At 40.5% G+C, this 23,052-nt stretch overlaps 5 non-coding genes across 5 annotated transcripts; all 5 read right to left on the reverse strand.

Annotated features, from left to right (window-relative positions):
• Positions 1-1,236: 1,236 nt before the first annotated feature.
• On the reverse strand, positions 1,237-1,310 carry trnat-cgu (transfer RNA threonine (anticodon CGU)). Its single transcript has one exon. It is a non-coding gene; the product is annotated as a tRNA-Thr (tRNA).
• A 1,063-nt stretch (positions 1,311-2,373) lies between these two features.
• trnat-cgu (transfer RNA threonine (anticodon CGU)) lies at positions 2,374-2,447 on the reverse strand. The gene has a single exon. It is a non-coding gene; the product is annotated as a tRNA-Thr (tRNA).
• A 1,054-nt stretch (positions 2,448-3,501) lies between these two features.
• On the reverse strand, positions 3,502-3,575 carry trnat-cgu (transfer RNA threonine (anticodon CGU)). Its single transcript has one exon. It is a non-coding gene; the product is annotated as a tRNA-Thr (tRNA).
• A 1,343-nt stretch (positions 3,576-4,918) lies between these two features.
• trnat-cgu (transfer RNA threonine (anticodon CGU)) lies at positions 4,919-4,992 on the reverse strand. The gene has a single exon. It is a non-coding gene; the product is annotated as a tRNA-Thr (tRNA).
• A 1,213-nt stretch (positions 4,993-6,205) lies between these two features.
• trnat-cgu (transfer RNA threonine (anticodon CGU)) lies at positions 6,206-6,279 on the reverse strand. The gene has a single exon. It is a non-coding gene; the product is annotated as a tRNA-Thr (tRNA).
• Between the last annotated feature and the right edge of the window lie 16,773 nt (positions 6,280-23,052).

A 23,052-nucleotide genomic window follows, 5' to 3' on the forward strand; every position in this document is an offset into this window, starting at 1 on the left:
AAAACAAAACAAAACAAAACAAAACAAAACAAAATCTGGATGCAGGCTGCAACAAAGGAAGCACACAGAGGTGAAAACGTAAGGTTGACGGGAGCAACAAGCTCCCTGTTGCGACTGTCCAGGGGCGGCAATGGGAATTGGACGTTAGGTAAGTAGCATAGTAGCATAACAGCAGATCACGGACCACTGTCAATCAGATGCTTGCCTTTCCGTCCATCCATCCATCTATCTATCTATCTATCTTTGACTCTCGATATCTAACTCTCTTGCTTGCTATCGCTCCCCCAATGGTCAGTAGCATAGTAGCATAACAGCAGATCACGGACCACTGTCAATCAGATGCTTGCCTTGCCGTCCATCCATCCATCTATCTATCTATCTATCTATGACTCTCGATATCTAACTCTCTTGCTTGCTATCGCTCCCCCAATGGTCAGTAGCATAGTAGCATAACAGCAGATCACGGACCACTGTCAATCAGATGCTTGCCTTGCCGTCCATCCATCCATCTATCTATCTATCTATCTATGACTCTCGATATCTAACTCTCTTGCTTGCTATCGCTCCACCAATGGTCAGTAGCATAGTAGCATAACAGCAGATCACGGACCACTGTCAATCAGATGCTTGCCTTGCCGTCCATCCATCCATCTATCTATCTATCTATCTATGACTCTTGATATCTAACTCTCTTGCTTGCTATCGCTACCCCAATGGTCAGTAGAATAGTAGCATATCAGCAGATCATGGACCACAGTCAATCAGATGCTTGCCTTGCCGTCCATCCATCCATCTATCTATCTATCTATCTAGCTATCTATCTAGCTATTTAGCTAGCTATCAATCTATGACTCTCAATATCTAACTCTCTTGCTTGCTATCGCTCCCCCAATGGTCACGTATGTTGCATTCAACAACAAAGAAAATCGTGTGCTGGAAATGATTTCTGGCAACTGTGAAGGAACTGCACGACTGCAGCAAGCACAACACCTCCGTCTGTGTCTGTTGCGCAATCGGTCAGCGTGTTCGGCTGTTAACCGAAAGGATGGTGGTTTGAATCCACCCAGGGACGGCCCACTTTTCGCCCCGCCCCTTGTTATTGTTTCTACTTCTGGCGGTCACCTTGCCAGACTGCGGCTACAGTAACCTTAAGCTGCTTGCTGCGGACGGCCATCTTGGAAAAATGTATTGAGCGTTTAGAAACTTCCTTTCCATTGCCTAGGCCAACATAAACCAAGGCACTGCTAGGAGTCGAACCCAGGGTTTCCTGTTTACGAGACAGGCGCTTTGACCAACTAAGCCACGGTGCCAGGACTCTCCCATTCCCCAGTGCCTACACTCAGGCGTAAGAAACAAAACAACAAAACAAAACAAAACAAAACAAAACAAAACAAAACAAAACAAAACAAAACAAAACAAAACAAAACAAAACAAAACAAAACAAAACAAAACAAAACAAAACAAAATAAAATCTGGATGCAGGCTGCAACAAAGGAAGCACACAGAGGTGAAAACGTAAGGTTGATGGGAGCAACAAGCTCCCTGTTGCGACTGTCCAGGGGCGGCAATGGGAATTGGACGTTAGGTAAGTAGCATAGTAGCATAACAGCAGATCACGGACCACTGTCAATCAGATGCTTGCCTTTCCGTCCATCCATCCATCTATCTATCTATCTATCTTTGACTCTCGATATCTAACTCTCTTGCTTGCTATCACTCCCCCAATGGTCAGTAGCATAGTAGCATAACAGCAGATCACGGACCACTGTCAATCAGATGCTTGCCTTGCCGTCCATCCATCCATCTATCTATCTATCTATCTATGACTCTCGATATCTAACTCTCTTGCTTGCTATCGCTCCCCCAATGGTCAGTAGCATAGTAGCATAACAGCAGATCACGGACCACTGTCAATCAGATGCTTGCCTTGCCGTCCATCCATCCATCTATCTATCTATCTAGCTATTTAGCTAGCTATCAATCTATGACTCTCAATATCTAACTCTCTTGCTTGCTATCGCTCCCCCAATGGTCACGTATGTTGCATTCAACGACAAAGAAAATCGTGTGCTGGAAATGATTTCTGGCAACTGTGAAGGAACTGCACGACTGCAGCAAGCACAACACCTCCGTCTGTGTCTGTGGTGCAATCGGTCAGCGTGTTCGGCTGTTAACCGAAAGGATGGTGGTTTGAATCTACCCAGGGATGGCCCACTTTTCCCCCCGCCCCTTGTTATTGTTTCTACTTCTGGCGGTCACCTTGCCAGACTGCGGCTACAGTAACCTTAAGCTGCTTGCTGCGGACGGCCATCTTGGAAAAATGTATTGAGCGTTTAGAAACTTCCTTTCCATTGCCTAGGCCAACATAAACCAAAGCACTGCTAGGAGTCGAACCCAGGGTTTCCTGTTTACGAGACAGGCGCTTTGACCAACTAAGCCACGGTGCCAGGACTCTCCCATTCCCCAGTGCCTACACTCAGGCGTAAGAAACAAAACAAAACAAAACAAAACAAAACAAAACAAAACAAAACAAAACAAAACAAAACAAAACAAAACAAAACAAAACAAAACAAAACAAAACAAAACAAAACAAAATCTGGATGCAGGCTGCAACAAAGGAAGCACACAGAGGTGAAAACGTAAGGTTGACGGGAGCAACAAGCTCCCTGTTGCGACTGTCCAGGGGCGGCAATGGGAATTGGACGTTAGGTAAGTAGCATAGTAGCATAACAGCAGATCACGGACCACTGTCAATCAGATGCTTGCCTTGCCGTCCATCCATCCATCTATCTATCTATCTATCTATGACTCTCGATATCTAACTCTCTTGCTTGCTATCGCTCCCCCAATGGTCAGTAGCATAGTAGCATAACAGCAGATCACGGACCACTGTCAATCAGATGCTTGCCTTGCCGTCCATCCATCCATCTATCTATCTATCTATCTATGACTCTTGATATCTAACTCTCTTGCTTGCTATCGCTACCCCAATGGTCAGTAGAATAGTAGCATATCAGCAGATCATGGACCACAGTCAATCAGATGCTTGCCTTGCCGTCCATCCATCCATCTATCTAGCTATCTATCTAGCTATTTAGCTAGCTATCAATCTATGACTCTCAATATCTAACTCTCTTGCTTGCTATCGCTCCCCCAATGGTCACGTATGTTGCATTCAACGACAAAGAAAATCGTGTGCTGGAAATGATTTCTGGCAACTGTGAAGGAACTGCACGACTGCAGCAAGCACAACACCTCCGTCTGTGTCTGTGGCGCAATCGGTCAGCGTGTTCGGCTGTTAACCGAAAGGATGGTGGATTGAATACACCCAGGGACGGCCCACTTTTCCCCCCGCCCCTTGTTATTGTTTCTACTTCTGGCGGTCACCTTGCCAGACTGCGGCTACAGTAACCTTAAGCTGCTTGCTGCGGACGGCCATCTTGGAAAAATGTATTGAGCGTTTAGAAACTTCCTTTCCATTGCCTAGGCCAACATAAACCAAGGCACTGCTAGGAGTCGAACCCAGGGTTTCCTGTTTACGAGACAGGCGCTTTGACCAACTAAGCCACAGTGCCAGGACTCTCCCATTCCCCAGTGCCGACACTCAGGCGTAAGAAACAAAACAAAACAAAACAAAACAAAACAAAACAAAACAAAACAAAACAAAACAAAACAAAACAAAACAAAACAAAACAAAACAAAACAAAACAAAACAAAACAAAACAAAATCTGGATGCAGGCTGCAACAAAGGAAGCACACAGAGGTGAAAACGTAAGGTTGACGGGAGCAACAAGCTCCCTGTTGCGACTGTACAGGGGCGGCAATGGGAATTGGACGTTAGGTAAGTAGCATAGTAGCATAACAGCAGATCACGGACCACTGTCAATCAGATGCTTGCCTTTCCGTCCATCCATCCATCTATCTATCTATCTATCTTTGACTCTCGATATCTAACTCTCTTGCTTGCTATCGCTCCCCCAATGGTCAGTAGCATAGTAGCATAACAGCAGATCACGGACCACTGTCAATCAGATGCTTGCCTTGCCGTCCATCCATCCATCTATCTATCTATCTATCTATGACTCTCGATATCTAACTCTCTTGCTTGCTATCGCTCCCCCAATGGTCAGTAGCATAGTAGCATAACAGCAGATCATGGACCACTGTCAATCAGATGCTTGCCTTGCCGTCCATCCATCCATCTATCTATCTATCTATCTATGACTCTCGATATCTAACTCTCTTGCTTGCTATCGCTCCCCCAATGGTCAGTAGCATAGTAGCATAACAGCAGATCACGGACCACTGTCAATCAGATGCTTGCCTTGCCGTCCATCCATCCATCTATCTATCTATCTATCTATGACTCTTGATATCTAACTCTCTTGCTTGCTATCGCTACCCCAATGGTCAGTAGAATAGTAGCATATCAGCAGATCATGGACCACAGTCAATCAGATGCTTGCCTTGCCGTCCATCCATCCATCTATCTATCTATCTATCTAGCTATTTAGCTAGCTATCAATCTATGACTCTCAATATCTAACTCTCTTGCTTGCTATCGCTCCCCCAATGGTCACGTATGTTGCATTCAACGACAAAGAAAATCGTGTGCTGGAAATGATTTCTGGCAACTGTGAAGGAACTGCACGACTGCAGCAAGCACAACACCTCCGTCTGTGTCTGTGGCGCAATCGGTCAGCGTGTTCGGCTGTTAACCGAAAGGATGGTGGTTTGAATCCACCCAGGGACGGCCCACTTTTCCCCCCGCCCCTTGTTATTGTTTCTACTTCTGGCGGTCACCTTGCCAGACTGCGGCTACAGTAACCTTAAGCTGCTTGCTGCGGACGGCCATCTTGGAAAAATGTATTGAGCGTTTAGAAACTTCCTTTCCATTGCCTAGGCCAACATAAACCAAGGCACTGCTAGGAGTCGAACCCAGCGTTTCCTGTTTACGAGACAGGCGCTTTGACCAACTAAGCCACGGTGCCAGGACTCTCCCATTCCCCAGTGCCTACACTCAGGCGTAAGAAACAAAACAAAACAAAACAAAACAAAACAAAACAAAACAAAACAAAACAAAACAAAACAAAACAAAACAAAACAAAACAAAACAAAACAAAACAAAACAAAACAAAACAAAATCTGGATGCAGGCTGCAACAAAGGAAGCACACAGAGGTGAAAACGTAAGGTTGACGGGAGCAACAAGCTCCCTGTTGCGACTGTACAGGGGCGGCAATGGGAATTGGACGTTAGGTAAGTAGCATAGTAGCATAACAGCAGATCACGGACCACTGTCAATCAATTGCTTGCCTTTCCGTCCATCCATCCATCTATCTATCTATCTATCTTTGACTCTCGATATCTAACTCTCTTGCTTGCTATCGCTCCCCCAATGGTCAGTAGCATAGTAGCATAACAGCAGATCACGGACCACTGTCAATCAGATGCTTGCCTTGCCGTCCATCCATCCATCTATCTATCTATCTATCTATGACTCTCGATATCTAACTCTCTTGCTTGCTATCGCTCCCCCAATGGTCAGTAGCATAGTAGCATAACAGCAGATCACGGACCACTGTCAATCAGATGCTTGCCTTGCCGTCCATCCATCCATCTATCTATCTATCTATCTATGACTCTCGATATCTAACTCTCTTGCTTGCTATCGCTCCCCCAATGGTCAGTAGAATAGTAGCATATCAGCAGATCATGGACCACAGTCAATCAGATGCTTGCCTTGCCGTCCATCCATCCATCTATCTATCTATCTATCTAGCTATCTATCTAGCTATTTAGCTAGCTATCAATCTATGACTCTCAATATCTAACTCTCTTGCTTGCTATCGCTCCCCCAATGGTCACGTATGTTGCATTCAACGACAAAGAAAATCGTGTGCTGGAAATGATTTCTGGCAACTGTGAAGGAACTGCACGACTGCAGCAAGCACAACACCTCCGTCTGTGTCTGTGGCGCAATCGGTCAGCGTGTTCGGCTGTTAACCGAAAGGATGGTGGTTTGAATCCACCCAGGGACGGCCCACTTTTCCCCCCGCCCCTTGTTATTGTTTCTACTTCTGGCGGTCACCTTGCCAGACTGCGGCTACAGTAACCTTAAGCTGCTTGCTGCGGACGGCCATCTTGGAAAAATGTATTGAGCGTTTAGAAACTTCCTTTCCATTGCCTAGGCCAACATAAACCAAGGCACTGCTAGGAGTCGAACCCAGGGTTTCCTGTTTACGAGACAGGCACTTTGACCAACTAAGCCACAGTGCCAGGACTCTCCCATTCCCCAGTGCCTACACTCAGGCGTAAGGAACAAAACAAAACAAAACAAAACAAAACAAAACAAAACAAAACAAAACAAAACAAAACAAAACAAAACAAAACAAAACAAAACAAAACAAAACAAAACAAAACAAAACAACACAAAACAAAACAAAATCTGGATGCAGGCTGCAACAAAGGAAGCACACAGAGGTGAAAACGTAAGGTTGACGGGAGCAACAAGGACGTTAGGTAAGTAGCATAGTAGCATAACAGCAGATCACGGACCACTGTCAATCAGATGCTTGCCTTACCGTCCATCCATCTATCCATCTATCTATCTATGACTCTCGATATCTAACTCTCTTGCTTGCTATCGCTCCCCCAATGGTCAGTAGCATAGTAGCATAACAGCAGATCACGGACCACTGTCAATCAGATGCTTGCCTTGCCGTCCATACATCCATCTATCTATGACTCTCGATATCTAACTCTCTTGCTTGCTATCGCTCCCCCAATGACAGGCAATCCCGCGTGACAGGCGGGGATACTCACCACTATACTAACGAGGAGCCGGGCTTGCCACCTCCCACCTTCTCCGCCTCCAGATCTTTCGCCACGCCCCTTTCCGATTCTGAATGTCTCAGGGCAAGGCGAGGGCAGCATCGCTGCCTCCCCTGCCTGCTTTATTCCACCTTGTTAGTGTCCTTCGGTCAGCTCAGGCTCCGGAAAGCAGTCCTGGACCGCGACCCGTTGCGCTAGGGCCCCTTCGGGCAGTCAGGATGGCCGAGCGGTCTAAGGCGCTGCGTTCAGGTCGCAGTCTCCCCTGGAGGTGTGGGTTCGAATCTCACTTCTGACAACAGTTTGTGCTCCTTTTTGCCCCGTTTGAAACGGGTCAAGGATGGCGCCCTCCCTGGTCCTTTCAGCACGTGAGCCAAAAAACGAACGCTTCAGTGACTGCGAAGCGGGGCCAAGCGGGCTCGTCCGGGAGTTGAAGCCAGGGCCTCTCGCACCCGAAGCGAGAATCATACCCTAGACCAACGAGCCAAGTTAACGGACGGTGTCGCAGTTTCTGCTGGGCAAGCACGTAACTGCTTGGGGCAGACCGGGAGACCTACGCTCACTGACTGATAGCATGGACTGTAGCGCTGACGTGTCTTTCCAGAACGGTAACCCCATCCCCAGTGAGACAGCACTGAGAGCATGGTTCAGCAGGCCCGCAAACAACTGAAAAGAATGCCTCTCCTTAGGTGCAGCTCAGGTGTACACGTTCAGCAAAGGTCTCCATAACAAGCCGGCAAACCACATTTCGTCCTCCTCCTCCTCAACAACACACTACATGTCCTCCTCCTCCTCAACAACAACAACAACAACAACAAACTTGTAAAATACACATTTTCTTTAAAGAAAACAAAACACACAGGTGACAGTCTGATTTCCCATCAGCTATACAGGCAACAGTATCTGAGGTCAATAGCCCTCCTTTGTGCAGAGGAGCCCAGAAGCCAGCCTTCAAGAGCAAATGAACAAACACTTCAGTGATTGCAAAGCAGGGCCATGTGGGCTCATCCTGGAGTTGAACCCAGGGCCTCTCACACCCTCAGCAAGAATCATACCCCTAGACCAACGAGCCAAGCTAATAGGCAGTATTGCATGTTCTCCTGGGAAGCACGTAACTGCTTGAGGCAGACCCTCACCTGATCACCACATGTGGTTACACTTTAAGAAGGGGTGAGTTTAAGGTCATCGGTAACATCACAAAGGTTGGCAGCATTTTACATGAATATGTAAAGTAAAAAACACACACTACATGTAAATAAGCCATACTACTTGTTTAGTGTATGTAAGCTCGTTCTGTAATCATACATCATCCATACTAGTATTTAATAATTTAATTAACTATACACAAACTACTTGGTCAATTCACTCTTGTTACCGTGTAATTACAGTGCAAGTAAATTGTAATAATTGTAGCGTTGTATATTGGGCCATATTTTACATGTAACTATATATTTCATATTTGTCCAATTAATGTACATTTGTTTTTGTTTTTTTTAGCTGGTACCAAAACATTGGTCTCTGGAACTAAAAGGTCGGAAATTGGAAGAACTATTAATGACAAATGAATGACCGCTGATACAAGTAAATAGTGTTTCCTCAAATCTAAAGTGAGACCTTTTTGAATGAATCTGTAATACATGCCCTATACACTCACCTAAAGGATTATTAGGAACACCTGTTCAATTTCTCATTAATGCAATTATCTAACCAATCAATCACATGGCAGTTGCTTCAATGCATTTAAGGGTGTGGTCCTGGTCAAGACAATCTCCTGAACTCCAAACTGAATGTTTGAATGGGAAAGAAAGGTGATTTAAGCCATTTTGAGCGTGGCATGGTTGTTGGTGCCAGACGGGCCGGTCTGAGTATTTCACAATCTGCTCAGTTACTGGGATTTTCACGCACAACCATTTCTAGGGTTTACAAAGAATGGTGTGAAAAGGGAAAAACATCCAGTATGCGGCAGTCCTGTGGGCGAAAATGCCTTGTTGATGCTAGAGGTCAGAGGAGAATGGGCCGACTGATTCAAGCTGATAGAAGAGCAACTTTGCCTGAAATAACCACTCGTTACAACCGAGGTATGCAGCAAAGCATTTGTGAAGCCACAACACGTACAACCTTGAGGCGGTTGGGCTACAACAGCAGAAGACCCCACCGGGTACCACTCATCTCCACTACAAATAGGAAAAAGAGGCTACAATTTGCACAAGCCTGGTCTGATGAGTCTCGATTTCTGTTGAGACATTCAGATGGTAGAGTCAGAATTTGGCGTAAACAGAATGAGAACATGGATCCATCATGCCTTGTTACCACTGTGCAGGCTGGTGGTGGTGGTGTAATGGTGTGGGGGATGTTTTCTTGGCACACTTTATGCCCCTTAGTGCCAATTGGGCATCGTTTAAATGCCACGGCCTACCTGAGCATTGTTTCTGACCATGTCCATCCCTTTATGACCACCATGTACCCATCCTCTGATGGCTACTTCCAGCAGGATAATGCACCATGTCACAAAGGTCGAATCATTTCAAATTGGTTTCTTGAACATGACAATGAGTTCACTGTACTAAACTGGCCCCCACAGTCACCAGATCTCAACCCAATAGAGCATCTTTGGGATGTGGTGGAACGGGAGCTTCGTGCCCTGGATGTGCATCCCACAAATCTCCATCAATTGCAAGATGCTATCCTATCAATATGGGCCAACATTTCTAAAGAATGCTTTCAGCACCTTGTTGAATCAATGCCACGTAGAATTAAGGCAGTTCTGAAGGCAAAAGGGGGTCAAACACCAAGTGAGTACCAAGTGAAATCTATTAAAGTATTGAAGTATCCCAATGTTTTAAGTTACACTTCATGTATACATGTGTTTGGAAGTTTATCCAAATATATTCTACCAGTATATTTAGAATGCAACATTTTTGCAGTCTAATATATTCACAGTATACAATACATGCAATATGAGATTGTTGTGTATTTAGCAGTATACTAAATGTATATTATAAGGGGACATATATGTATGCATTTTTATATATTTAGTATAAAATACATGTGTAGATGTTACAGTATATTTGCATATAATTATAGATATATTAAAAACAAGTTTACATATAATTCTGAATATACTTAAGTTATATTAAGCAATATTTGTATTGTATAATATAGTGTATTTGACCATATTTCTGTATCAAGTAACATACTAAAACTGCAATTGATATTTAAAAGTATATTTTCACCATATATTATAAAATGGTATGCACATTTATAAAACATATTAATACATTAAAATACATTTCATATTTCAGAATATTATATATTTTTAAATATTTTATTTTTGTAAGGGTATCTTCCATAAATGCAGTTTTACCAAACAAAGGAAAACCAGGAAAGGTTGGTGGAGGAGATTACGCAGTTTTGGCAGCCCATTCTGAAACCCACTGCAGAATATATTCTGGCAGGAGGTCTGATTAAAATACTGGAAAATCTTCAATCAAAGTCAAGAAATGTGTCAAAAGGCTTCCAGTTTCCTTTCCTGCCATGAGAAGTATGCTGATTTCAGAACCTCTATGAAGTAGATTCCTTATTTTTCAAAAAATAAGTAATGGTTATTTTTTTCACTGTTTCCTCAATATATTAATAATAAACTGTTTTATTTTTTTCTGCAAAATAAGTAAAGTTTACTTATTTATTTCTGGTTCCTGTTTTTTTTTTTTTAAATAAGTAATGGTTATTTATTTTTATCTTTATTGTTTATTACTTTTTCTGTGAATTCTGATTCTAGTAGTATGAAGAAATAAGTAATAGTTACTCATTCCTTATTTCTGTTTCCCTGTTTTTTCACAAAATAAGTAATGGTTATTTCAAAAATCCCTGTTTGCAAATGTAAGGACTTATAGGACAACAGCATTACATACAGATAGATAACATACATTAGTTATTATGCTAACAAGTGTCCATTATAAACAATCTATTAACAAATTATTGATTATGTTATTGTTATATGATTATTACAAATTATAAATATATTAGACATTTTTATTTAAACATTATTGCTATACTATGTAGTTTGCATGTTCTCCCCGTGTCCACGTGGGTTTCCTCCCACCGTCCAAAGACATGTGGGTTAGGTTAATTGGCTTCTCTAAATTGCCCTGTATGTGGGTGTGTCTGCGTGTGTGTGTGTGTGTGTTGCCCAGCGATGGACTTGGGTCCCGTCCTGGGTGTATTCCTGCCTTGTGCCCTTTGCCTGCCGGGATCAGTGCTCGGCGACCTTCGCCAGGATAACTGGTTTCAAAAATGGATGGATAATAGCAGCAATTAACTGGCATGGCAGTTAATGATAATAGATTGATATCGGTGTGCAAATGTCATGTTATTATACCCTTTATTAAATATGTTATTAAATACCTTAAAACATATTATAGCAAAAAAGTTTAAAAATGTCTAATATATTTATAATTTGTAAAATTAATCATATAATAATAACATAACATGTTAATAGATTGTTTATAATGGACACTTAAAATAAAGCATTACCATTATTCTTAATACATGGATACAAGATAATCAACAACATGGGAGGGCTTGAGAATCTGCTATGGCTTTGTGCAAGGAAATTTGGCACTGAATAAATGTTGGCTACGGCAAACATGCGCTGCTGTACAGGCTGACAGAGACACTGTGATGCATTTCTTCAATGAGTGATGCTTACTTAATCTTTATTTCCATTTCCCAGTTTAAGGACACTTATCTCTACAGCATTACTTCAGTAGTTCACGCAGCCCCCTATAGAAGTCAGCGGAAGATGTAGTGATTGAAGTAATGGAGGTATCTTGGCCTGTACACACTTGGCAGAGGGAACGACAGCCTGGCCATGGAACACCTACCCCCAGCTCCATCTTGAGATTAGCGAGAGGCAGCAGTGATGCAGCGCTATGGAGCCTACAGCGCAGGGAAGGGACTTAATGCGTGGTATCTCTGATGTAGTGCTTGTGTGTTTTTCAGGTCTTTTCTATAATGTGCTTTCTGTATTGTCATAAACCCCTGGCACTTTTTGTCACTGTTACTCTATATTGTTTTGAATTACATTCATAAAGAAAATAAAACGAAAAATCTCTAATAGTGTGTGTCTCAATGGTTCTGTTTGTTCATACATCGATAAAAAACGTTTGGAAATACTATGAAAAGTAAAATGTAGATAACAAATAAGTAATCATAAGTTATTTCTGTGTCCTATTCTGTAAAAAATAAGAAATGATTAGGCCTACTTATTAAGTGGTTACTGAACAGTGTGCTCTCTGTCAAAAGCCAGCTTTTGGGCTCCTCTGCACAAGAGGGCTTTTGACCTCAGATGCTGTTGCCTGTGCAGCTGAAGGGAAATCAGACTGTCATCTGTGTGTTTTTCTATAAAACAAATGTGTATTATGCAAGTTTGTTGTGGTTGTTGAGGAGGAGGAGGAGGAGGAGGACATGTAGTGTGTTGTTGAGGAGGAGAACTTTGTGAAGCCACTTGTTCAGTTGGCCCGTTGGTCTAGGAGTATGATTCTCACTTAGTGTGCGAGAGGTCCTGTGTTCAACTCCTGAACGAGCCCTAGGGCATGAAGCCGTCTGGTTTCGTGGCTGGTGACGGTAGTCTTCTTGGGGTTGCTTTCCGCTACCTGCTTTCACATTATTGTTCATCTGCACTGTGAAGTGCTGTTAAATGAGTTTTGAATCATTTGGCTGAATCTGAGCAGATAACATAGCCCTAAACATTTCAGAATTCATCCTGCTGCTTTTGTCAAAAGTCAACCAGTTCTCTTGACAGCCATACATACCCTTACCATAACACTACCTTCACCATGTTTCACAGATGAGGTGGTATGCTTCAGATCATGAGCAGTTCCTTCCCTTCTCCATACTCTTCTCTTCCCATCATTCTGGTACAAGTTGATCTTTGTCTCATCTGTACATAAGATGTTGTTCCAGAACTGTACAGGGTTCTTTAGATGTTTTTTGCCAAACTCTAATATGGTCTTCCCATTTCCTGTTTAAATACAGAGGGTTTACCACAAGATGTACTCTGGTGAAGTGTTCTCTTGATTGTTGACATTGACACAGATACGCCTACCTCCTGGAGGGTATTCTTGATCTGGCCAACTGTTGTGAAGGGGTTTTCCTCACCAGGGAAAAAATTCTGTCATCCACCACAGTTGTTTTCCGTGGTGTTCCTGGCCTTTTGGTGTTCCTGCGCTCACCAGTACGTTCTTATTAGTGGATTTGGCCCCACCTAATGTTTTTGCTCTCGGATTGCTTTGTTTTGATATCTAAGGCAAAACACCCCAAGAACAAGCAGGATCTAAAGACAGCTGTAGTGCAGGCCTGGCATAGCATCACCAGGGAAGAAACCCAGCATCTGGTGATGTCTATGGGTTCCAGACTTCAGGCAGTCATTGACTGCAAAGGATTTGCAACTGATAGGGAGAAATTTTACTCCCTCAATAAACAGGCGGACAAGGAATACTCAGGACCCGATTTAACTGAAATAATACCAAAATAGTTTATTCAGCTACAACTAAGTGCTCTGGAGATGGTCAGTCAGCAAGACACATCTAAGGTTTTTCTAAAGAACATGCTATCATATACAAGATGACTCCCTTTGGTTGCTGGGAAACTGGATGACGTCAATGATGTACCCCAAACTTGATCACAGACTTCTCCTTTGTCTTCTGTTTTCTCTATAGCCTTGGATGAAAATGTTTTTCTAAAAATCAGCTACACAGAACTACTGCACCTGTCCTCTGCGGAGCAATACACAAAGCTTAAATTCATACATGGGTTACACAATCTTACTGCAACAATGGTGCAAATATATTTGGCATTCGGACAGGCCACTGTCCCGCATCACAACCAAGTATTGAAACTCACAATTTAATTAATGATTATGTTAGTTTGTCCAAATACTTTTGAGCCCCTAAAATTGGGGGGACCACATAAAAATTGGTTTAATTCCTACACCATTCACCCGATTTGGATGTAACTACCCTCCAATTAAAGATGAAAGTCTACACTTAAAGCACATCTTGATTGTTTCCTTTCCAATCCATTGTGATGGTGTACAGAGCCAAATTGACAATTGGGTCTGTCCAAATATTTATGGACCGGACTGTATACCTGTAACGAAGGACTGCCATGGCGGGGAACCCAGGTGCGGAGTGAGAGGTGGTCAGAAACAGGCTGTGGTCAATGCCGGCAAACCGTAATGTCCAGGGAAATCCACAAGTCCTGGTCGAAAAGACAAGCAGGGGGTCAATGATCAGGCAAACAGGCTGGTAGGGAGAATACGGGAATTGGTGGAGGAACACGTGGAGGTTGTAAACAATCAATAACAAAAGGATACAAGACTTAGCAGTGAATTAAAGTCACAGAAAGGTTTATATGTGTAGCAGAGAGGAGCAGAGGACGGTGAAGGAGAGTGCTGGTCCAATGGGAGTTCGAGGATGATAGAACAAGTGCACATGGTGCCGAGGAATGTTAAGTGGCTGATTGCTGGGGAATGTGAGGGTTTAGAATTCCGGTGATTCTGACCTCTGCAGGGGAGCTTGTGAATTGCGGGATGTGTGGGATACAACAGTGACAATACCACTTGTTATTGTGTGTTTGAGTTTACTTGCATGGATTGTCTATTCATGTCAATATTAAAATTCCAAAGCATAACATTTATTCACAACATGCTTTAGTGTTAAATGTTTGATATGGCAGCGTATATAAAGGTGTATACAGCTCTGGAAAAAATTAAGAGACCAGTGCACAATTATCAGTTTCTCTGGTTTTACTATTTATAGGTATATGTTTTGGTAAAATGAACATTTTTGTTTTATTCTATAAACTGCTGAAAACATTTTTCCCAAATTCCAAATAAAAATATTGTCATTTAGAGCATTTATTTGCAGAAATTTACAACTGGACAAAATTACAAAAAAGATGCAGTGTTGTCAGACCTCAAATAATGCAAAGAAAATAAGTTCATATTAATTTTTAAACAACATAATACTAATGTTTTAACTTACAAAGAGTTCAGAAATTAATATTTGGTGATTTTCAATCACAGCATTCATGCGTCTTGGCATGCTCTCCACCAGTCTTTCACATCGCTGTTGGGTGACTTTATGCCACTCCTGGCGCACAAATTCAAGCAACTCGGCTTTGATTGATGGCTTGTGACCATCCATCTTCCATCCATCACATTCCAGAGGTTTTCAATGGGGTTCAGGTCTGGAGATTGGGCTGGCCATAACAGGGTCTTGATCTGGTGGTCCTCCATCCACACCTTGATTGACCTGGCAGTGTGGCATGGAGCATTGTCCTGCTGGAAAAAACAATCCTCAGATTTGGGGAACACAGCAGAAGGATCAGAGCAGAAGGAAGCAAGTTTTCATTCAGGACAACCTTGTACATGGCTTGATTCATGCGTCCTTCACAAAGACAAATCTGCCCGATTCCAGCCTTGCTGAAGCACCCCCAGATTATCACTGATCCTTCACCAAATTCCACAGTGGGTGCGAGACACTGTGGCTTGTAGGCCTCTCCAGGTCTCCGTCTAACCATTAGATGACCAGGTGTTGGGCAAAGATGAAAATTTGACTCATCAGAGAAGATGACCTTACTCCAGTCCTCTACGGTCCAAACCTTATGGTCTTTTGCAAACCTCAGCCTGGCTCTTCTTTGCTTCTCGCTTTTTTCTAGCTTTGCAAGACTTCAGCCCTGCCCCTAGGAGCCTGTTTCGAACCATCCTCGCAGTGCACTTCACCCCAGCTGTCGTTTGCCATTCTTTTTGTAGGTCACTTGATGTCATCCTACGGTTGTTGAGTGACATTCCAATGAGTTGGCGGTCATCCCGGTCAGTGGAGAGTCGTTTTTGTCTTCTGCTGGTAGCTTTGTAGCTTTGTTGTCCCCAATGTCTGCTGCTTGACCTTGTTCTTATGAACCGCCATCTTTGACATTTTAAGAATGGAAGCAATGCTCACTGTATCCCTCTGCCAGTAAAGCCAGAATTGAAACCTAATTTTCTCAAAACTTTCCTTTTCAACTCTTTTGGCATGGTCAATAGTTATTTTCTGATTCCAATTACTTTTGAGGTTCTATTAGCACTGTTTTTCCCATCCAGCTGGTCCTAATGCAAGAGGATAGTGATATACTTTTCCTCCTTAAATATGATTTGGTTCAGGTGATCACCTAATTAGTACCTCATTGAGTAGAATGAGGTGTGTCTGTGTTGGAATTCAACAGACACTGGCATGGAATGACTGCCATACATGTCGAGATGCTGATTTAAGAAAAATGTGCAGTGGTCTCTTAATTCTTTCCAGAGCTGTATAAAATAATGAGGACCTAGTAGGGCAGCATGGTGGCATGGTGGTTAGCACTGCTGCCTCACCAGTACAGGGGTCTGGGGTTTGAGTCCTGGCTTGGGGGCTTGTCTGTGTGGAGTTCACATGATCTACCTCTGTCTGTGTGGGTTTCCTATGGGCACTTCAGTTACCAGTTCTGTGAGAAGAGTGCAAATCTAAACAAACAAGAAGGTTCTTGAGTTTCAACTTCACTGCTGCAACTGGTCTGTAATTCTGTGAGGCAAGAATGATAAAAAAAAATCTGTAACCTTTGTAAGGACTTGTAAGGTATGCATGTTCCATGTTTTTACTGGTAATGGATTTTATGTAATTACAGTCACTGACTCCCTCAGCTGTGCTTGGGTGGCCTTCTTCTCCTCAGTCCTCATCCTCCTCAATCTCTCTGCAGAATTTGACACTGTCGATCACTCCATCCTCCTCTCCTGCCTCGCTGACCTTGGAATCTCTGAACTGCTCTCACCTGGTTCTACTCCTACCTCAGCGACGGGACCTACCAAGTGACATGGCGAGGTTCCTCATCCACCCCCCAACCTCTCCTCACAGGTGTAACCCAAGGCTCCATTCTGGGTCCCCTCTTGTCCTCTCTCTACACTCACTCCCTGGGCCCCCTCATTGCATCCCATGGTTTCTCTTACCATTTTTACACAGATGATGCCCAGATCTTCCTGTCTTTTCCCTCCTCCGACATTCTCATCCCCTCTTGCATCTCTTCCTGCTTGTCTGCTATCTCTGCCTGGATGCACTCACACCACCTCAAGCTCAACCTCTCCAAATCTTTTTTACATTCCATTAATTCCTTTAGAAATCAGGATAAATTGGGTAAAACCAGAAAAGCATCTAATTAATTCTCATTCAGGAGTCAACATAAAAAACAGAAAAGAAACAGAAAACCATCCTGAGGTTCTGTGACACCGAAGAAGGTTTCCTACTGTTCACAGAGAAAGGGGAGCAATTGCTTGCCCCAGTGGAGGACCTTCTACGGCAGATGGGATTGAAGACTGTGGAGGAGATCGAACAGCTTCTCCCTGTAGTAGCAGACATAACTATCCAAAGTAAAAAAAAAAATGCAATCAATCTATTGCAATTAGCAATGAGGAGTAGCATTTAGTGCTATTGTTTGGCTCCAAACCAGAAGCCTATTGGATGATGTGTTATTTTAAATAAGTATGTATAATATAAAAATAGTAACAGACTGATTTGTTTTTTTGTATACGCATATTTTACTGTTTTAGTTTTTAATTTACTTTTTTTTAACTAAGTTAATTACATGCAATTAAATGTGTGTGTATATATATGTTTCCAATTTTGTTTACTTTTTAACAAAATTAAAGTGTTCCGAAGCCCAACCCTGCAGCAACACCAGTCTATCACAAGGCAACTCTAATTATCTCTAATTAAGGACACAAGTCTAACACAGGGTAACTCTAATTCTAATGTTTGTTATATTCCTTTTTGATAATTTTCAAGATAAGAAAATGTACAAACAAATGATATATGCCAATATTCAGTAAATAATTATCCATTAAGTTTAATCTGAGGATTTTTACAGCTTTCCTTCTACCCCCAAAATTCCAACTCCTGTTACAACTTTGGTAGAAACATAGTATACATACCAGGCAATTAATTCCCTATATTATCCTTATCTAATAGCCTTAGCTTATTTTCCTTAAACACCTTTTTCAAATCGTTTAACGTTTCGATTATTTTCAAAAACTACTACTAGTAGCTTACTACTGTTAACAATAACTTACATGTACTTATAGTAACTTACATACTGTAGCATTGGGGGGGCATTTTATTGGTTATTATGAATTATTATTTATTATTTTGTATTGTAAGGATAAGGGTGTCTGCCAAGAGATAAATAATAATAATAATTTAATTATTGAAACAGCGATACACAGCAGACCGACACTGTACACACTGCCGGTTTATCTGCCGCTCACGCTTGGCTGCGAGGCACTGCCTGAAGAGCTGGAGTCTCTGGCCTGCGCCCCCTCCTCCCCTGTCTGCTGGCCAGGAGCCGTAAGTGTCCATCCTCATTTCTGATGCCAATGTAGTATTTTCAGCGGGGGAAAACAAGTAGCCCACAAATCGCTTTCTTACTTGCTGCTAGATTTATTGAAGAAAAAAACTAAGCGCCTTTTGCCCAGTAGAAGTTCACACAGTTCCAGGTGTTGCTCCGCACACGTGGTCACCAACTCTAAAACCCCTGCACACACCCTAATAAACCCCAGCTACCTTACCTAAATTAGCATAACACATTTTTAAATAAATTAAACTGAGCACTTTATCTCCGTTGTTACACATACATAGTATTAATAATTATACTGTTCTTACCATATGTAAATCCTGCAATAAATCATTCCCCAGCGTGAAGTAATGTTCACAAAACGAAATCCAAATATACATTTTTGCTAGTCTTTAGATGTGCCCAGCAAATGTAGTCTGTAACTCTAAGTTAAAACTTTAATAACACTCATGTATTACAATCAAACTTGAAAAATAGGGCATCCAAAACAGGAATGTCACAAAATGTTGTATCACTATATTAAAATAATATCATATGAAAGCTGTTGGGACTGAGGGACGGAAGCTCAGTTCGTTAGCTTTGCCCCTCATATTAGGAATTGGGGGTGCACAAAATGTACTAATTTATGTTTAATCTTAATTGTAAACTACTGTAAATAAATGAATAAACATATCAAGTTTATTGTGGATAATAATAAACTCTGCCTATGATTCTACTCCAGTTACTAAGCTGGTTACTTTTTCATACTATTACTGATGCTGCCCTGCTAAAATGTATTTATATAGCGACTGTTATACTAAAGGCCACGATGAAACACTATGAAATTTCCATGAACTCCGATTTCATGCGATTTCAAGCAATGGAGCAAAGTCCTATTACGACATCACTGGGAACCTTGAACAGCAGTGAAGAACCCAGTCTTGATGCACAGAGGATAAATGTATTTATTTAACATGCCAGACCTGGAAGGGCCTGACATGGAAGCTCTCCACCTCAGAAGAGTCTCTTTCTCTGAACAGCAGAAGTTAACAGCTTTTTATACATTTCATGACATGTGGGTTTGTGGGCAGGGACAGTCACAGGTTTCCCGAAGTGTTATCTTGAGGTCAGGTTTCTGAATGTTTGTGGTTGTCTTCCTGGGGGGAGGTGTAGGAATGTGGAAACCAGATGGCTTCCTTTGATCTACTGGCAGAGGTCTGGTCTCATAGTTCTCAAAGCAACTGTTGATCAATAATGATGAGGTGACCTCTCCAGCCACAGATTAGCCACAGAAATCTTGAAGGAGATGCTGGGAGTGTCAGAACAGCCTTGCTAAAATTTGCTTGCTTGACAATTAATACAATTGGCTCTGTTGACATGTTTTTCAATCATTAATATAAAACATTATACAGTTTATACAAAACATTAATACCGGCTCTTCCAAAAGTTTTACATTTATATTTATAAATGTTATTTTGTATACTGGTAAGTTAGCCTTGATTGGTCTTTGTTCACATATTTTTCTTTTTAAGCTGTCAAAAGCAAAATATTCCATACCTCTGTTTTGGATAGCGTACAGTTGCTAATAATAATACAAACCATACATTTCATTACAATAACACACACACATATATATTAAGGCTGTCAGTCCATTCAAATATTTGATCGGTTAATCAATGGGCAATTGCTGATTAATCGGGCACTTATTAAAATAAAAACAACGCTGTAACATTAATGGTAAAATATATATATATAGGAATATATATTTAAAAAACACCAAATCATTATAATAAGCAAACTAAATTATAATTGCTACAGCAAATGGGTGCTCACAAATTATACTGTAAACTACACTGCTCTTGTAAGAAAAGCATTGCATGCAAATGAAACAGAAAACCTTTCCTTGTCTTCAATATTTCCTTACAAATCGAGTTTGAATCCAAAGTTTAGTTTCCCATTAGCGGCTTGTGACCCTGTAGTTTGTGTGCTGATACTGTACACGTGATGTGATCTTTTGCATGATTTGCCTTTATAATTTAACTCTAGAAGTGCACGGCTGGTCAGTTTGACTGATTTAATTTGAATTACTATGTGTTCCTGAATACACTATGGATACCAATTCCTCACTTTTCCTAAATATATGTATTAAATATGCCTACAGCATTTTAGCTGCATAAACGCAAATAAAGTTTTTTATTTGATCATTATTATACTATAGTTTTGGCTCTTGTAGGTAGTTTGAAATGTCGGTGCTTCTAGTGTGTACTGTATAATAGCCAGTCATTATAATAGACATTTTTAATTTGTTTAAATCTGCTTGATAAATGATCTTTCAAGAACTATACTGTGATGATTATATATATATATATATATATATATATATATATATATATATATATATATATATATATACTGTAATTTATGTTGTTGTAACTTACCATTACATATAGTGTGCCTTCCAGATGTATGCATACCCCTGATTCAATGTAACAAAAATAGTTTTAGCAAAGAAAAGAGAACAATGTTGTTTTTTGTTTGTTTTTGTTTTGTTTAAATACATGCACACATGAAACAATCTAGGACTATCAGTGTTAGATATCGCAAAAATATTAAAGTACAAGTTTTGAACAAATATGCAAATATGTTTTTGCGAAGTACAGTACTGAAACTAGTATTGCTTTCATTAATTTCTGCAACAAATACTGAGTGTACACTTGCATAGATGTGAGTGAAGCCATCTTCTTTTTGCCAATGTACAGCATGGCAGAAGCTGCCATAACTAAATATTCCTATACATATTTACACTCTTGATCTTGCTTTTCTCTTTCAAAACTCAAAACTTCACCATGTAGTCTCGCTCCCAAACAACCTTTATATAGCATGCAATTGTATCACGATTTAATCTGTATTCACCTGATTAAATCATGCAATTTCATGCATTCGGATTTCATGAAATCCAACAAAATTGAACACATTCGGATTCCATGGAAATTTCATAGTGTATCGCAAAGCTCTTTACAAGAAAATATAGTTAATTAAATATTAAAACTACAATTAAGTAGTACAACAAATACTGTAGGACACTGTTGTATACCACACTAAACTTTTATACTATGGTATACTGAATAATGTGTGACATACGATAGTACACTGTTATACTATAGTATACTCTTGTTACGTGATATACTATAGTATCTTGTAATGTACTATAGTGCCTCCTACGGTACTTAGATAAATATTGAACTACCCTGTTGTATACTATAGTTTACTGTAGTACCTTGTGATGTACTATAGTACTTAATATATTACATGTACACTGAAACATACTGCTTACTGTACTTCCACAATGTTTCTCATGGAACTTTAGCATTCTAGTTATAAATAATATCATCATTATTATTATGCTTTTACTTTGTATTGCCTACAGGTCTTACACATACTAGTACAGACTGTTACCGAGGGTCTGGTGGAGAGAAAATGGCCACCTATTCCTTAAGAAAATCATATTAATAAATATATCTTCACTTCAGACATTTGTGACATTGCTATATTTAAAACAATTTATACAAATAACAGAATTAAGATAAAATTGTGGTGCAGTTCCCCTTAAAGTTTAAGCAAAACTTATTTTAGCAAATACATTGTTTATTCATTACTTGAATCGCTTCACATTACATAAATAAATGAATAAATGTAGTAGTGTTGACATAAATAAATGTCCATTTGAACATGTATTTATGTATTAATGTATTGATTATTTTCACTGTATTTATTTTTAATTAAAATTTAAAACAAATTCGCAGTGAAAATAATAAATAAATGTTGAAATAAATAAATACATGTTCTAATAAATACATGGAGATTTATTTATTATTGTATTTAATTCAAAATCTGTTTATTTATCCATCTATTTATTTCCACATTAATTCATGTATTTATTATTTTCTCCATGTATTTATTTTTAATTTTGTCATGGATAGTATGGACGATAATTTGTGCCAAAATGTAAAAAAAAAAAAAACAATGTATAAATAAATAAATAAATATGTAGATAGTAAAGACGTTAATTCCGTTCGGAACTTAAAATGGTGTCCAGACTGTTCCTATTGCACAGACCTCCTGATGTGCCTTGTCCTAATGGATAATTTCTGTAATGGATAATTTAATCACTGGATCTATAGAGTTGAACATAAGACAACATACGGACATACGGACATACTCGGTCAGGCGCAATAGTAAAAACTAATTGGAGCTATTTGCTCCTTAGTGATATACTTTGCTTTTCCAGCTGTAAATATATATAACGCATACATCAGAAATCAACGTGATAACTATATGAAACACCAGGTATGCAACTAAATAAGCTTGAGAAGGTAAATGGAAAAATGGAGAGCAGCAGCAATCTAAAGCTACTTAAATGGTTAGATTGTGTTTTAAAGTACACAAAATGAAACTTAGAGAATAAAGTGTTTACTACTATATTATGATATTAGAAGTATTGATGGTACTACTAATGTAATTAAATTGATACATTTCAATCAAATAAGTGTAGTTGGTTTATTGAGATTGAAATGGCTTGTTCCTTAAAATATTAGACCACAAGAGGGGGAACTTGACCTTGAATACTCTACTTACCAAAACCTTTAAGCAACAATTGTTGTCAACATGTGTCTTCATCTGATTCATATTTTTTTGAGTCTGAAGCCATACATTTCTCGACTCCAAGCACCTGGAAGCCTCAAAAGTTGGGGGCCAAGCAACGAAGTTGCTGGAACCCTATTGTTATTGTTAGGATTATTATTTTTCCGCAGTATCTTTTCAAAA

This window comes from Amia ocellicauda, chromosome 2, assembly GCF_036373705.1.
Source record: "Amia ocellicauda isolate fAmiCal2 chromosome 2, fAmiCal2.hap1, whole genome shotgun sequence".
Taxonomy (NCBI): Eukaryota; Metazoa; Chordata; class Actinopteri; order Amiiformes; family Amiidae; genus Amia; species Amia ocellicauda.